The sequence below is a fragment of the Gallus gallus genome, chromosome 1, assembly GCF_016699485.2.
Source record: "Gallus gallus isolate bGalGal1 chromosome 1, bGalGal1.mat.broiler.GRCg7b, whole genome shotgun sequence".
Taxonomy (NCBI): domain Eukaryota; kingdom Metazoa; phylum Chordata; class Aves; order Galliformes; family Phasianidae; genus Gallus; species Gallus gallus.
Window position 1 is genome coordinate 84,082,079 of NC_052532.1, and position 14,496 is coordinate 84,096,574.

A 14,496-nucleotide genomic window follows, 5' to 3' on the forward strand; every position below is an offset into this window, starting at 1 on the left:
GCCTGTGGGGCAAGGATGGCATATTCCTATGCATTTGCTTGCAGATTAATAAAATAAGGCTTGTTTCTTGCTGGGATCTCCTACTATCACTACAGTAATGCAGACTTCTATTCAGAGTCAGTGCAGAGACATTCCCCCTTTTGGGCAGTGCCCAGGCTCACACACATGACATCCTCTCACTGGGACACAATATGTACCTTGCACTTTCTGATTTTTTTCACCTTTTGTTTTTATTATCCCCACTTAGGGCTAGTAAATCAAGCACCACAAGCACTGCTGGGAGTACTGACTTTCAGCCCACTTTCTAGAAGGATAAATCACATCCCTTATCTGTACTATGAAGACAAAACACAGCCAGCGTGACCTAATTCATACAGATGGCATGTGGGTCAGCAGCTTTCTATCCAGGCAACACTCTGCATAGGTTACAGTGTTCTGTAAATGCCAAGTGTCACTGTACTTGATCTCTGAACCAAGAAAAAAAAGCAGAGACATATACCAAAGTGAAAGCAGAGGAGTGGCTGTAAGGCAGCTTTCTAATGGTGTAGCAGTACCTGTGACTAAAGAGAGGTGGGAGCCAGACACACTTAAAGGCAGTGCCAGACCTGAAGACCAGCACATTCTGCTCCTGAAAAGCCTCCCAGGAGTAACAAGATTATTAGACAAGTACTCTGTCCTTGCAAGTCCTAGGACTCAATGTGACATCTGCAGTGTTTAGCAGATAAATGGGGGGGACGAGAGGTCAGATGTAGAGTAAAATCTGCATACAAGTGCAGTGGGTCATGGGCAATTGGCCAGGATGGTCCCAGATTGACTCTGAAGCCACAAGATATTCTATCTCTCTGTCTACAGTAGAAAGAATTTAGATATATTCTAGTGCAGGAAAACCAGAATGCAGATATAACGCTTGATATACTTTTTGTACCTACAAAAGAAGGGATGGATGTTCCTGAATCTCTTATTTCTGGACCTCACGCAGGCTAAGACTCAAGCATGCTGTTCTCTTAATCCACCAAATTAGGACCAACTCCTTGAGAGAATAGTCTTCTCCTCCTTGTACAGATTTTCTTTCAGAAGATGCTTTCTGAAAAATCTTGGAAGCTTTCATTTCCAACCATGAAAATAATTTAACAACTTCCTATACTGGATCCCCTTTTGGGACAAATTCCTATTTAGTCATAGTTAAAACTGATCACTAAAAACAAACACAGTAGTTCCAAACAGTCAGCCTCAAGAACAGCAGCAAGAACCACTTAAAACATTCTAGAGTTGTACGATGTGAAGAATTAGCCACAGTTTCGCAGCAGCCTCCTCAGCATTTGGGGGCATATCCAAACAACAAAAGTACAGATCTCATTTACCCAGCTTAGAAAAAGCAATATCTAGACAGTTCCTGTATTTTTACCCAACAGGCTGAAGGCACATTTAGTAGGAAAACAAGACATTCTGCTGTTCCTGTGTATTCAGTTCTCCATCAAACTCTGGCAAAAATTTATGTGACATCTCTAAGATAGCTTCACCAGCCCATTAAGTCATAGAGGAGGTGTATGACCCACATCTTACATGATGTCCTACCAGCAGGTTGCTGTCGGACAGCAATTTGGATGCGGAATGGAAGATTGAGCGCTTGTACTTTATTAGTTGATTGTGATGGCCTTCCAAAGCCTGTTGGCAAAGTTCAAGGATTATGATAGCATTTTGAAAGAGTAGGTTGAATTGCAGCCAGCTCACATAGTCTTAACTGGAGATGCGTTGAACTTTTAAATGAAGTACTATACTCCCACTGTGTCCTGCCATACAGAAGATCCAGGTCTTCTACACAGTGAAAATTCCTTCTCATGGCAACAGGACATGGACAGACTCTCTGTGCCACAAATTTTTAAGCGCTGGGAAACATTAAGCACCGTAGGAAACCTGCTTCTGGTAATGTCCCAGAAATAGTCCCTCTGTTGTAACACAGTACCTTAGAAAGTCTTTTTCAGAACTTGTTGCAACCAACAACCATGCTTGCTTATTTGTCCATTCTGGAAGCCGGTTTTCTATCCAGTATTGCTTCTATTTTGAGCTAAATACTCATTTCTCCACAACCATCAGCTATACTTTCTGCTTTGCAGAGCACACTGCAAAACCACAACTTCTGTTTTGCTACCCAGCCTCCTGGCTGCTCCATCAGAGCTTTATCCATAGGAATGCATTACCTACCTACAAACAAATAAAGCAGGACTAACTGTGCACCCTATTTCTGCTGTACTCGCATCTGGTCTTACACCTCTTCATTTAATAATGGTGAATCTGTTCACAGAATCATAGAATTGCTCAGGTTGGAAAAGACCTTAAAAATCATCAAGTCCAACCACAACCTAACCATACTACCCTAACTCTAACAACCCTCTGCTAAATCGTGTCCCTGAGCACCACATCCAAACGGTTTTAAATACATCTGGGGATGGTGACTCAAACCTCCCTGGGGAGCCTATTCCAGTGCTTAACAACCTTTTCTGTAAAGAAACTGATCTAAACTGATCTAAAGAGATTGATCTAGTACTGCAGTTCTCAACCCATAGGACGCGAGATCCCAAGGGTCCATGAATTATTTTTAAGTCCATGGATAAAGACCAAGAAAAGGAAATCTACTTGACCCACAGAAGTCCATACCTCTGTAGGAATTTTTAGTGACTGGCAAATTGAAAAAAAGGTTGAAAACCATTTGTCTGGTGAAAGAAGACAGGGTATGTTCCCTGGGGCATAAACTTTTGGGAATAGCTGAGAAACTCTGCCAGTTTTGTAACAGCTGCAGGCTCTAGTCAGTGCCTGTCTGTGAAGATCAGCACTGTGAACTAGCTTGGGCTGCACAGAGCATGCAGCAGCTATTCTACTGCTGGATGAGCCACCCCTTCTGAGCAGTAAGCACTTCTTTAGAGGTATTTACATAGAAACCAGTGGTAGAATAGTGTAAATTAAATCACATGAAATAGGCACAGTGCAAAAAACTGTCCTTTACAGTCCCAAGTGCACTTCAGCAGAAGGCCTTCGCTAGGAAAATACGAGGCACTATTGCGCTGTCTCTGCAAAAGCATACACTGATGGCAGTGACGTTGTGTTTAGCAGAATGGAAAGAGAGAACTTTCCATTTTTAAACTTCCTACGAAGCAAAAGGTCAACAAGGAGAAGAAGAAGCACCCTGAGTCACTCTGAATGCTCCAGCTGAATCTAAACGATACATCTGAAAAATGGCAACTCGGTCAAAGCATTCTGGACACCGCTGCATGCCCATTCAGCATCTTCCACATATGAATCTTCCTGTCATGGCTGAAAGGTTTCCCCCATATATATACAGCCTCTGCCCATTTTCAGCTTGGCCCTTCGCTTCGGTACGAGCAGTCTGCGTAGCCTCAGTCCACGTGCTGAGGCAGGAACACACAAACTGCAGTGAGGTGCAGCGATGGCTTCCAGCAGGGTGCGTATCCAGAGGCAAAGGAGCACTGCTGCTAAATGGGACACGGCAGAGCTGCTTTCTCTGTGATGATGCACTCTGCGTAGTCATTCGGATCTGATGAAGTATGCACACACTAAAACACCACGGGATGATGAAGAAAGCAGGAGAATATTACTGGAATGGATAATAGCTTCCAAATGTATGCCTGTATTTTGGCGCATTAAAGAAACACTAGACAGAATCCATTCAAAACAAACACTGCATTAAAGGCAGAGCAGCGAGAGAACCAAATCCAAACTGCAGCCAGGTTTATGCAATGCCCCAATTTACGGATTAGTGCCACTAAGGTATCTATCTTCCCCGCAGTGCCTGGTAGCATTAAAATCCTATTAAATGCCTATGTCTTCACGTTGCTGTATTGCTTCAGAAAAATCTGGTCCTGCCTGTAAAGCTAGAGCTGTTTCAAAAGTGACATACATCCAGTCAAAAAGTGCCTTAATGGGGCTGTTGTAATGACAGCTCTCTGCTGTCCCAGACAGACACCACCATCCTAAGCACAGGGCCACAGGAAGTGGCCAGGAGCTGGCGGGATCTGTGCTTCTTCCACAGACTTCCAGCACAGATGCTAAGCAGGCTGGGTCCTGCACAGGGTCCAGCAAGCCAGGTTAGCAGCAGCATCTTCTGCTGAGTCAAGCCATACTGGCTCTCACATGGCCTCTGCTAGTCTGGCATAGAAATCACCTTTCAGTCAGGAGTATGATCAGCTGGGTCATCTCTGGGTGGACCACAGTGAGCTTTAGGTGAGGTGTGCAAGAGACCAGAGACCGTGGCTACTGTGAAAAATGTTGCTACTGCAGCCAAACCCTCAGAATAAGGCCTGCTTTTCCGTTCATCCTCATTCTCCCATTGGCGAAATCACCTGTCATAGTTTCTCAAGGCTGATAAAAAGAAGCAGACTTTACTAAACAGCTCAGCTGAGGATTTCCTCAGCAGTGTCCTCTGCAGCAGGCATCTCCTCCTGTGCACTCTCAGTTGTCTGCAGGACTGAGTGGAAAGGATTGCTTCAGTTTTTGGATGCACCTCCAAGGTCACAAAAATTTTCACACCTTTTACTGCTGGCTGTTCAGTGGCAGGTAAAGGATTTTGTAGCCAGTGGGAACACAGATTGGAACTAATTATAGAGTGATTGATTTGCCACAGGCTTAATTGCTTATTAGAAGTCACACTGATCACTGAAAAGTCTCTGAGTCTCGTAACATGCAAAGAAATATCCACCTTCTGAAGGATAAACGTGGATAGCTCATTCAGGTTCAAGACATGGGTATTTGCACGCATCTCCTTTCAGTGTAAGACATGCAATATTTCAGAACCAGTGCCTGGAAGCCACACGTAACCATTCAGGTGGGAATGTCAGCATGTGAGTTTTCACTAGAGCAGCTCTAGGGTCCAGTCTTGCCAAGGACCAGTACCAAGTCCCAGCATGAGCCAGCTGCTGCTAAGTACTTGCATAAGGGGAGCACAGATAGGAAGCTGTGTTTTCATCAAACTCTTCTTGTATTAAGCAAGCCTGCAAGTTCTCCTCTCAATCCAGGACACCAGCTTAAACCGTGCTCTCTTCTTGCCTTGTGGCATGTGCTGCTTGCTGAGTGCTATCCGAGACAGAGACTGTACGCTGCTAAAAGTAGAGGTAGCTACGGAAGGCAACAAGGAATCAAGTACTTGCTTATATAGCTTTGCATGCCATAGCTTTGCTTAGTTTCAGGACCTTCAGTTTCCTTCCCCTTGCCCACAGACACCAGTTGTGTCCATTGGCTTTTCCATCCCCATCTCCTACTTCTTCAAGAAGCTCCAGCAGGTCAGCTTAGTGCAGGCCTAATCTACTACAGTGAGCACCAGTGGGGCCTCCACCTCCAGCCCAGGCTCATGATCGCCCCGTGCTTGCCTTGTACTACTGTGCAGTTGAATGGGCATCCTTATTTTTCCCCTCCCAAGCATCTCTGTTCATATTTTAACTCTCCCAACTGTGGGCTTGTTGTTTCATTTATCCTTCATTTTATCATGCCCACTGGAGTCAATCTTCTCACTATTGACGTGGCAACTTGATTCTCTGACGGCCCCACTGTCCTGAACCCCTCATGGGAACACCAGGCACTAGCTTACATTCAGAGACAGATTTTGCAGGGCTGCCCGGCAGCTACACTGTCCTCTCGACCATTCAGATGTAGATATGTACCTCGTTTTCACCTGCTGCATTTCACAGCTGATCATCTGGGTGCATGCTTAAACTGAGAGCAGATCAAGGCAGTGCATTTATGATCCGCAGTGGCTCAGGAGCAGAAATGTGACACCTCACCTCGAGGTAAAGACCCGGCTCTGTGCTCCCACTTGCCTGTTAGATGCCTTGCACCAAGTCACAGCCTGTGCTCCACAGAATCCTTCTGTGGCCTGTGGCTTTGGATTTGGCCCTGCTCGCTCTTGCAGGGCTTCAGCAAGGCTTCAGCAGGCTCCAGCTAGCTCCTTTGTCACTATTTCTCTTTTCCTCGATTCATACTCTGTCATAAGCAGCAGGAGATAAAGCCGTGCTAAAGGGGACGATGTTTGAACATTGTGCTGTACAAACACGAAGCTGTGAATAACACGGTTTCCTCTTTAAACAAAATACTCCCGTGTGTGTGAATGGGAGCTCTTTCCACTATGACATGTTAGTGCAATGAATTCCCTGCACTGAGATGTTGCTCACAGCCTTGAGACAAGGCACAAAGGGAGTGCAAATAAATGAACAATGCGATGGAAGAAACAAAGGGCAGAAAAAAGCAAACAAGCAATAAATAAAAATGAAAAGGAGATCCAGCCTGCACTGCTTAAAGCCGTGCCGTACAAAGACCCCCACACAAAGTAATGCAGAATTTCTACAAAACTGGGCTGGCAAAAAGCCTGTGGGGAGTCCAGTCAGAAGAACGTGGTGATTCCACGAGCAAGCATAGAGCTGGCAATTAAAGGGCAAGTGCTGCACAACTTTCACTTTGGCCCAGTGCATCCCATTCCACGGGATCCCTCAGGGTTTTTCAAGGTCTTTCCCAGCTCCCAAAACACGGTGGTATTTGAGCTTAGCAGTGTACAGCAACAGCACACAGGCAAAGAAAAGATGTTTGTTGCTGTAGGGGCACTCCCTTCTTTTGCCCACCTAGCTGCAAAAGCTTCTCTACAAGCAAATATTCCTCATACTAGAAACTACACAAGACCAAGTCCTTTTGCAAAGAGCCATGGGTACCCTTCTACTCCAGAGCCTTCAGGCCTATGGAAAAAACAAGAGCCAAGTGTATATATCACTGTATCGGAGGCTAGCAGAAACAGATACAGAATAATATTAGAAAGCTCAAACTTGTACTCACAATGTCAACCACAGAATCATAGTATCATACACAGAATGGTTTGGGTTGAAGGGACCTTTAAGATCATCTAGTTCCAACTATATGTTCTCTACAATTTTAAATTAGGCATTTCTTCTCAAATAGTGGTTTGTTCCCATGATCCTGCTCCTGCTCTCCAGACCAGCCCCCTCCACAACTTATTCTCACTTCTCCCTATTTTCTCCTCACTCTCCTCCCTCACTTCTTGTCATGAAAGCAGATCTGTCCTCACCAAACTCCCATCTCAAAACCCAGCAGCAATGTCACTGCAGAAGAGTTGTTACCTGCTCTACTTTGGTCTCACGTACAAAACATTTAACGCAGCAGTGACCTGATCTCAGAGCTCTGTAAAACAGCTTTCCTCCACTGTAACCATCTGCTTAGCATTACATATAGCGCATTACATGGCCAACTGTATTCACCAAACACTACCTTCTTGCTCCCCCATTCAAAGAATTACAGAATGGTTTGGGTTGGAAAGGACCTTAATGATGATCCAATTCCATGACATGGGAAGGGTTGCCACCCACCAGCTCAGGCTGCCCAGGGCTCAGTCCAACATGGCCTTGAACAGCTCCAGGGATGGGACATCCACAGCTTCTCTGGGCAGCCTGTACCAGTAAACAGATACATTACAGGATGGAGAAACACAGGCCTCTCATCTTCCCCCTGATCATTTCACAGTTGGTTTGAACTTCTTAGCCCCTGGGCTGCTGCATGTTTCAAGCTCTTCTTTTGTGCTAGATCCAGTGATTTCTGATGGGTGAGTTTTTGGCTAGGTCAGAAAGGTGATCCAGCTTGCTGGATGACCAAAAGTGGCAGCTGGGCTGCACAGCAGAGGGAGTGGGTATGATGGTGACTGCCCAGTACCTCAGTAGAGGATAAAGTATCTCATGAGAGCACAGTGAACTGGCAGCCTAATCAAAGGCCCCTCTGAAAGAGGGCTGCATGTGCTTGTTCCTTTTCAAACAAACACATTTCTGCAACACAAAATACTTCCATAACATCTTTCTGCCCAACCTGTTTATTTTTTCCCTTCCTCCTTTTTTCTCCAGGTTGTAATTAACTGTCAAATCTTGGTGCATATGTTTTGCTCACCTGTCATTTAAATATGCAAAAGTCAAGGCTTCTGGAAGACTGCAAGTGCTCATTTCCCTCTCTTGCCCTGGTTAGAGACACCATTGCTGCTTAACTTGATTTAAAGAGCCCCGGTGCTCCACACCTTTAACCATTCATTCATGCTCCTGATCTACATTCTTCCTTGCACAGACCCTCGTGTTCATGCAGCTGGCTGCTGAATAGCTCAGGGTGAAAAATAACTTTCCCTTCCAAATGATTATTTGGTTCACAGCATTATGACATAAACACTTGTGCTAGTACCACACATAAGATTACTTTACAGGGGCAGAATGACAGCAAACAGCTAGGATGGAAAGGGAGACATTTACACTGGTAACCACAAACTGCAGCCTTACTGCTCCCAACATCTGCAGCCTTCTTGACTAAAACTGCATAGTCCACTACATATTGAACAGGGTCAAAAGCTTGACCCGTAGCTGTGAGTCTTGTCTCCACCTTCTTGCAATTACGCAATAGTGAAGCATTTGCAACCTAAACTGTCCTCACCTCCCATCACCTTCTCAAAATATGACTCTTATGCGATCCATGCCTCTTCTTCCCAAGCAGGAGTTCATGATCTAAGGCTAGCCACAACCTGCTATAGTTCATGTTTATTACTGTCTGCCTAGCAAAACTTGTAGGGTAAGAACAGCGATTTCTGCTCTTCAAGGACATTTCTCTACAAGGTATCTGTAAGGATCTCAAAACACTTCAAAAGCATCCTTTAGTGGTGACTCACAGCACCTCCTCTCATTGCTGTTCAGTGCTAAAATGGAGTCTGTAGTTTCTCCATACCAACAGTGTGCTGACAGAAAGGTCTTCAGTGCCTGCCGCTTTTGCCTCTTCCTCATGCCATCCCTTGTGCCATCTCCATACCTCTGAGCAGGCTGACCCTCAGTTGTGTACTGCTCCATGAACCATGGGTATTTTATAGACTCAACAGTTACCAGACTGACGGTACTAGTGGGCAAGCAGTGATTGATGAACATGGCAGTAACAAGCAGTGGCAGGAGCAGGAATGATCTCTGGAGGGAGGAGAGAGGAAGGAGAAGAGGATGACGTTGGGAAGCAAAGTAGCAATATCTGAAACCAGTATTACCAAAGAAGATTGTCATCAGGCACCATCCCAGGTACAGAGAAGCTAAATGACACATCCGCCAGAAAGGAGTAGGTTATTGGCAGAGAAAGCACCCCTTAAATTTCAGTGGGCTCTCATGGTTTAGCCTGAGCTGTTGCCCAGTTCCTAAACCAGAGCAAAGCCTTGCTCACAAGGGAAACTCAGTGTGTAGTGCTCCTGGTGTGCAAGGACAGCAGGGACACTGCTCCAATCCATCCCGCCCACAGCTCACTGTGGGAAACATCACCTTCCAGCCTTTTGTGAGATCCAAACAAGCCTGCTGTACATGTTTGGTGTATCAGAAAATGGGAAGAGGTTAGAAGCTGCATTTTTTTTCCTCTAAGCTTTGCAACTCATATTAAACGGCGAGGCCTAGCAATTTAGTAAGCAGTTCCATGTAAGTCTACGTGTTATTAAACTATCTCCTGGGTTACACTCTGTGAGGTGGCTTGGCTTCCCTGCTTCATTTCTGCACTTGCTAAGCCTAGCATTCTTTCTAACCATTCTATTGCAGAACACACTGTGATCCCCAGTCTGATGCCCTCCAAAGCTACAACTGTCCCCAGGACAACATTCCTGACTACCAACCACTTCCCCTGTATGACACCCTCTCTGTTCCATTTCCATCTGCTAATTCCCTTTCTCCCACACCAGCTCACAACCAGTAGGTAGGGCCATGGGGTCCAGGCAGAACTGTGGCTGTCCCTCATCACATCATCTTGATTAGAGTCAGCACTGCTCTGCCTTGAGAGAAAGAGGAGAAACTGCTCACTTTTTTTTTTCCTGCTCCAGGGCTGCTGTGGACAGGTGCAATGCTGGGGCTAGGAGTCAAAAGCACAGTTAACTTTGCAGAGCAAGAAACAAAAGCATGCAAACCAGCTATGACCTAGATGCCTACTTTGCCTATTCCAGAGCACTGAAAAGTTAGACTGCCTTCTGCTGCTACCACCTCTACTCCACCGGGTTCAGAGGACACAGCTGCTATTTGCAGCAGCAGGACTAGCAGCAAGATGTAACCCCCAGCCCTCTATGCAAGGTCACCACCATTCTTCCCACTTCCTTCCCTTTTCTGTCATAGACATGGACCTCAGTATCTGTTCCTCATACCAACAGCAGCTACATTCACTTTTGGTAGCTTCTGATAGGACAAGTGCTGCCAGCAGCCTCTGGTTAGGCACAGCAGGAGCAGGCTCATGGTGAGGATGGCTGCTTATCCCTTCCTGGCAGAGCTGTGAAAGCAGCCCTGCTTCAAGGAGTCCAGTAACAAACCAGCTCAGTATTTGTTTCAGGCTGGCCCCAGCACCTGACATCTGGCACAGTATGTAGCTGAATTGCCTTCAGATGCAAAACTGGCTTCTAACACAGCTGCGTTATTAATTTGTTGAATGACAAGAAGAATTGCTAAGGATGCAGGTAATAAAAGAAGCAGTATGTTTTAAAACTTAACAAAAATACTGATATGAGATTTCAATAACTTTCAGTAGGTATCTGCCACAAAAGAAGCTCTGTTTAAAGCAGCTCTTCAATGCCAAAATATTTAGTCTCATTACTGTAGATACTTAAGCAATCGTGTCTTAGGCTGCTTTGTTTCATAGCCAAATCGATCACTGAGCATTACAGATAGAATAGTAGCAGAAGTTCTGCAAAGGAAAACACAAAAGCAAACAGCTAAGGATCTCTAGACAAAATACCCAAGCAGCGCATGGAAAAATGCTCAGAAGTGTAGACTTAGGATCATATGACACAGAAGAAGATCATCATCAAGGACACAAAAACATGTACTCGCAGGTAGGAAATGCCAGGATTAAAACTGCATATGAAACCTTTGTTCCCTGTTGGAAGAAGGACACTGTGGTATGATATTCAATTGCAGAATCACAGGTTGTTTTGTATGAGGAACCCGTACCACACTGCGTGGGGAACTGGTGAACTTGAACTCTACAGTTATGGACAGGTGGTCTCATACTACTAGGCCATTAAATGCAGCAAATTTTATCCAGACCACATGCAAGCACATTTCAACAATCTTTTCAGCCAAAGCTCACAAGATGGCATTAGGATGCTTTGCACTCATACAGGGGACATACATTAGCTGTGGAAGGACAGAGCACACTTGACTCATCGTGAAGTAATTGAAGCACAGACAGACTGCATGATATGCAGTCTGCCAGAACAGAGTGTCCCTTCGCTTCTTCAAGAAGCCTTTGACACTGCAAAGTATGCACCATTTCAGCACAGTGCATCATGTGGCCATGGAAATTCTTCCCGTCCAAGAATTGGATTTACCATCTCATAAAGTTGTAGATCAAATAAACAAACTTGCTTATACTTACTGTCCTGATTCCACACCTGTCAGCACACCTTGTATCCTGCACACAAGCTGAGTCCCACACTGAACACACAAATGGTATTTCTTCCTGGTACTTTCAACACAGTACCATACTGCAGGTCTCCACAGGACAGTGAGGTGATAGGCCAGCTCACGGGGCCAGCGCTGAACAATGCATGTATCCTACAGCCATGAAAACACACTTGTTATCTATTACAACCTTAATGAACGTATTCTCAGAGCAATTCTAAGAGGCTGTGGGGAAAGGATATTAACCTTGTTTTACTCGTTCAGGATTTAGTCTTAGAAATTAAAGGCTCTAACTCTTTCTGGCTTGCCAACCTAGCCAAAGGAAGTGATTTTTTTTTTCCAGTCTTTCTCTGTTTACCACAACTAGCCAATTGCAATTTGTTATCTTTCACAAAGTGGAATTCCTTAAGTTAAAAGCATAGCCCATTATCTTGCCTATTTATCTAGCACAGAATGTTGATCAGCAGCACCTGTCCCTCTGATGTAATTCTTTCTTGAGACAAGGATGCTGGTGGGGGCTGTCTCACAGCTGTGTCAACTCATGGTCTCAGGAACAGGTTAAACCATTGTATACCACATGGCCAATTGGATTTTATTCCTCATTTCTTTTCTGATTGCATGGCAAATAGGTGCGAGGGCATAATATAGCTCACTTCACCATGGAAGGTGCTCTCCTGTATTTCAGTTTTAAGTAGTGAGGGGTACCATTCAGTTTTTACAAATGAGAATCAGAAGTTTAACAAGTGAAATCATCTGTCTCAGGTGCAGTCATGGACCAAAAGTACTCCTCTGACCTATAAGTCTTCTGTATCTATCCTTCTGACACTTACCAAAGGAATACAAGCTCCATCCATTCTTTCAACTGGAATAATCATTAAGAAATGTCTTCAGGGATCTTTCACATCTTCTCCTCAGTCCTAAGCTGAGGTCAATTTAAGAACACATCAGCTCTTTTGTCCTGTCTTAGCCCACGTGTCAATTTGAAAATCCTTCTGGACACTTACTTTGCCAGAGAGAATCATTCCAGGTTCCACATTTTCAGCCCAAGAGTGATTTTTATATTTTCATGCTTGTTCCAGCACTGGGACAGAGCTTCACATACCCTCCTGGACTCCCCTGTTCTCTTGGCCTAGTTTTGACTTTCCTTCCTTCTATCTTCCCACACCGCATCATAGGCTGCCTCCTTCTGTCTTTCCTCCTAGTGGCATGACAGGTAGTTCAGAAGACCACACAACTACCTTCTATTCTTCCACTTCCTGCAGGCTGTTCTGTCAATGACAGCTATGTCTGATCAGCCACCCGGGCACGGTGCTGACCTCATTATGGACTTCACAGCTTATGCAGATGAGGCGTCATCACAGAGCAGTAAAGATTCTGGCTCTGACGTGACTTTCCCATCTTTGAGAGCAGTCTTACTCCTTTACCTTTTGATTGAGACTAATTCTTTTCTAAATCCTTGTAGTCTCAAGCAACAGAGCAGAAAAACCTCTCTAAGCTTTACATTTTCTTCTTTCATGTTGTTTGTGCAGGCATTTTTCTCTGGATTCCCAGTGTGCTTTCCACTTCTGTTCTGCAACCCAGATGCAGCCTTCTGTGTGACTTTATTTGGTTCCTTCACAACTTCCCATAATGAGGGATCTTGCTGGGACAATTAGGAACTGGGTAGGTAGTTTCAATTTCTGATCCCTCTCACCTGTTAGCTCTTTAGAAAAGATTGGTCCAGGCTACAAACACACAAATGATCTCCTGTCTTTTTTATTAGCTGTTCTGTGATTTCTTATAAGGTTGCTACATGCAGTAAGATTTTTACCATACTCTGTTTCAGAACTGATTGCACTTTTACATAATGCAAACTTGGATATACAACCCAGAGCTTTTAGTAATAAAGTGTGCCTATCTAAACGCAACAGTTAACCTTTGAGGTTTAAAGAGTTAATGTATTTTTTTCAAATTCTGATCTAATACAGAGGGTCAGCATTTCATGTGTGCTCGCTAGGAGAGGGCGGGCTTCCTCTGATAAGTTCTGCAGCCTTAGAAAAAGGCTGCAATTTGGGAGATGCAGGTCCAGCTCCCTGACTTACCCAGGTTTTCAGTGCAACCTTGGATAAACCGCTAAATACTGCCGTCATTCAGTTTCCCATGAATCACATGGGTACAGTAGCAGTCTCTTTCCTCACAAGACAGTTGGTGGAGGTATTTATAATGTAAAGCAGTGAAGTGATGATGGTGCTAAAGGGCTGGGAATGACTGGTAAAAGGAGAGCAGAGCAACGCTCTGAGCCTCGTCTTAAAATGACAGAAGTGAGACAGAGCCCAAAGGACATGTCATGCGTGCCTATGACTAATGTGTCTGTGCCCACTATGGTCTGAAAAATGAATTGAAGGCCACAGAAATGCTATTGGCATTTTCATATTCTTTGTTATTCAGCTACCTCTTATCCTCTTTAGCGTTTCAGTGACATTATCTGGGAAGAAAAAAAAAAAAAAAGGAATACATAAAATTACCTCTTCATCCAAAATGCGAAAGAAAGGAAAGATCCTTTCTTTTCACTAATTGGAACTTGTGGCAGCAGCAAAAGCAATTTTTTACTCAGATATACCTGTTGAAGGATTTTCCTAAAAACGCTCCAAGGTGAATGGACAGCTATAATGTTCCACACCTCTTGCTTCTTTTCTCTTCTGTGTTTGTAATGATCTCTACTTGAGACATTACCATGAGTTATTATTAGTGAAGTATTCCTAGCAGTGTGCCAAGTATGTTAAGCATCTTTCAGACATAAATATTCACTCAGCAAGGTCCATTCTTACATTTCCAACTGAGTTAATGGCACAGCAACCCCTCCTTAGAGGATCTCACTGCTAATCAGCACACAAACTCTCAGCAGGAGTGAGGAGTTGTAATAGTAAGACGAGGCCAATCACCTAGTCTTGGAACCCTTTAACATAAGGGACACTACAAAGAAAAGCAGAGCTGCAATCCTCCTTTGAAGCTTGAGCTCCAGACAGCATTTCAGCAAAGCAGTGCTAATGCAGAATATGATTACAATCAATTGGTC

General features: G+C 44.4%; 1 protein-coding gene and 1 non-coding gene across 2 annotated transcripts in view; one reads left to right on the plus strand and one right to left on the minus strand.

The window, feature by feature from the left end:
- LOC121106658 overlaps positions 1-13,452 on the minus strand; it is a 50,510-nt gene extending 37,058 nt beyond the window's left edge. The window contains exons 1-2 of the transcript XR_005839413.2: positions 12,272-13,452; positions 11,416-11,594 (exon numbers count right to left, since the gene is read on the minus strand). The gene's annotated coding sequence lies outside the window, so the exon portion shown is untranslated. The remainder of the gene's footprint in view (positions 1-11,415; positions 11,595-12,271) is intronic.
- On the plus strand, positions 3,442-3,545 carry MIR1690 (microRNA 1690). Its single transcript, NR_035183.1, has one exon. It is a non-coding gene; the product is annotated as a microRNA 1690 (primary transcript).
- Positions 13,453-14,496: the final 1,044 nt, after the last annotated feature.